Source organism: Schistocerca nitens, chromosome 8 (genome assembly GCF_023898315.1).
Source record: "Schistocerca nitens isolate TAMUIC-IGC-003100 chromosome 8, iqSchNite1.1, whole genome shotgun sequence".
Taxonomy (NCBI): Eukaryota; Metazoa; Arthropoda; class Insecta; order Orthoptera; family Acrididae; genus Schistocerca; species Schistocerca nitens.
Window position 1 is genome coordinate 354,621,663 of NC_064621.1, and position 2,670 is coordinate 354,624,332.

Sequence of the window (2,670 nt, forward strand, 5' to 3'; positions counted from 1 at the left end):
TGCAACAGATGGTCGTGACGTCAGTCTGCAGGACACACCTCGTCCGTTACTGACCGTATAATACTCCACCGGCATACATTTCAGCCCACATACATTCTGAAGTAAAGCTTTTGATAGACAAATGGGCGATCGCGCACTAGTTGCGACGCCACAAACTACGCCGTGGCACGTACTACAAATCAAAATTTAGGGAGATTATCTACCAACTGATACGTATTACTTTTTTATATGTCTCGAAGTTTTCACTCAGGCATCTTCTGAAACTTTGTAGGTACTGACAAATAACACTGTAGGTTACATGTACCATCCTAAAAAACGAAATGGCTCGAATGCAGCTTCCTACAGCATATACTGGTACTACTACGAAATATAACGAATGTGCTATATCAGTTATACTGGCAACTTTAAGACCTTTGTAATAACCTCCTGTACTTGATGCATTTCCATAATGCTGTCCTCAGTATAGCATTTAAGTAGAAAGGATAAAACTGTAGCGGTTAGTGGTGGTCGAGAGTGAGTTATAGGACCAATGTGAAAAAACTTTCTAACGCTTCACCGTGTCATATTCTACCATCACTATTGCACTCAGTTGGTCATATCAGATAAATCTTGTGTAAAATAAATTCTCAGTGAAAAGTGTTTGGATTCCTGTTCTTTTCGTACGTAAACTCTTTTTCTTGCGCTTTCCCCTGCATCGGCAAAGTGTGTATCCCAACCGTCCGTGCAAAGTGTTATTCGTGTGAAAGTGAGCATATGTGTTCTAAATGCTTGCGAATAATGGAACTGAGGCGGCACTAGGGTATCATCCCAATATTCACGTAATGGGATGAGGGAAACTGCCTAAAAATCAGTCCCAGCCTTGCCAGTACATCGACCCTCATCGTTAATCCTCCAGGTGGATTCGCTCCAGAGCCGATGTAGTTGCCAATCCCAGAAGCGGAGCTTTAACCCACGCGATTATACTGGCGGCTATTTCCTACATATTAGCTTGCAGGAATCTTAAAACTCAGTTCCAAAATTTTGACAATTTCTTCACAGATTCTAGGCCGCTATTCTCAGAATAGTTCTCTACAATTAACTCTAAAATTTCCCAAAGAACCAAGGACTTCAGAACCATCACGAAAATCTAGGACATATGAAGAGAGGAATATGGTACCTGACACTTTTCTTTGCTGTTTAAATTGATCTTTTGTTTTGTAACCAAATGTCTGTTGATTCAATCGTAAAGTATCATCTACCGATAAGCATCTCGCAGACATCTGCTGCATTGAACTGTCTTAGTCTCTTTTCATTCGCTACGAGGAATCCTTAGTCAGAAAATTTGCCAGAAAATTGAGATGTTACTTGACTTTTTCTCAAAATGGGATGTATGCCTGAGAGTACTCATTACCAGTCGAGCGAGAGCACATTTGTCGTTCTCTCTGGATTTCATTTTCACCATTTCTTCATGGAAGGACATGGAACAAGAAAAATATCTTTTGTCCTTCGTACCGTCGGCTTCAAATGAAGCACATTAAATTTATTGGGGTTTATCAAGGTCTCTTCTACACTAAAACTCCAAACTTCATTGACAATGTTTCGCCACAGTCCTCTTCGAATACAGCGTTTCGGAACAATTACTTCGTTTTTCTTCCAAGAATTGTTCCTCGAGCGTTTCTCTTATGATTTAGTATGGGCTAAATAGACCTGTTACGTTCCTCGGAGTATGTTTTTGAATTCTGTGGGCACTTGGCAGCAGTTGTAGGCGGACGCACTGTCAGCACTCGGAAGTAAACAACAGCAGTAGCGTCATGTTATGAGTTGTTTTGAATACTCACCCTAATTTGCGGATTGTGTCTTGTTATATAGCTGTCTCTCTCTGTCCGAATAGGCCTCTGAAGGCTTGAACGGTACCGAGCGACCCCGCGTCATCCTCAGCCGATAGGCGTCACTGGATGCGGATATGGTGGGGCATGTGGTCAGCTCACAGATCTCCCGACCGTTGTCAGTTTTCGTGGCCGGAGCCGATACTTCTGAATCAAGTAGCTCCTCTGTTGGCCTGACAAGGGCTGAGTGCACCCTTCTTGCCAACAGCGCTCGGCAGGCTCGGACGGTCACCAATCCAAGTACTAACCAAACCCGACAACGCTTAACTTCGGTGATCTGACGGGAACCGATGTTAACACTGCGGCACGGCCGTTGGCGCCTTATTATACAGCGTTGCTCTACATATCGTACTTTATATAGTCTTCATTCATTTCGTGTCTTCCCTGATTTAAAATCTACGTTAAGTGAAAATCGATCGTGAGTTTTTAAATTAGCGTTAAATTCTGCTCGCCGTGTAATCGTTATGTGTTGTCTTGGATCCATTATAGGGCTTTAAATAATTTTCTGATAATGTCGGTTTAAAAGTTTTGTTAGAAACTATCGTGTTTTTATAGTTTTCATTCACTTTCTGTCTGGTACTACCTACGCTCAATGAACTTCGATCGTGTCTGCTTGATGTCTGGATGTTAGCTGCACAACCCATCTAAAGATAAGTTTCACTGATTATTATTTTACTAACATTAAACTGTGTTGTAGTGCCTTTTAGTTTACTGTAAGAGTAGTGTCATGTGTTACAAATGTGGATGTTGCGGTGGATTAATTGGTATGGGAGAAACATTCCATGACTGCGCTCTGGTGTTTCAT

The 2,670-nt window shown here is 41.9% G+C and overlaps 1 pseudogene; it reads right to left on the reverse strand.

The window, feature by feature from the left end:
* Positions 1–2,064: 2,064 nt before the first annotated feature.
* Positions 2,065–2,183, reverse strand: LOC126199841 (5S ribosomal RNA; annotated as a pseudogene).
* Between the last annotated feature and the right edge of the window lie 487 nt (positions 2,184–2,670).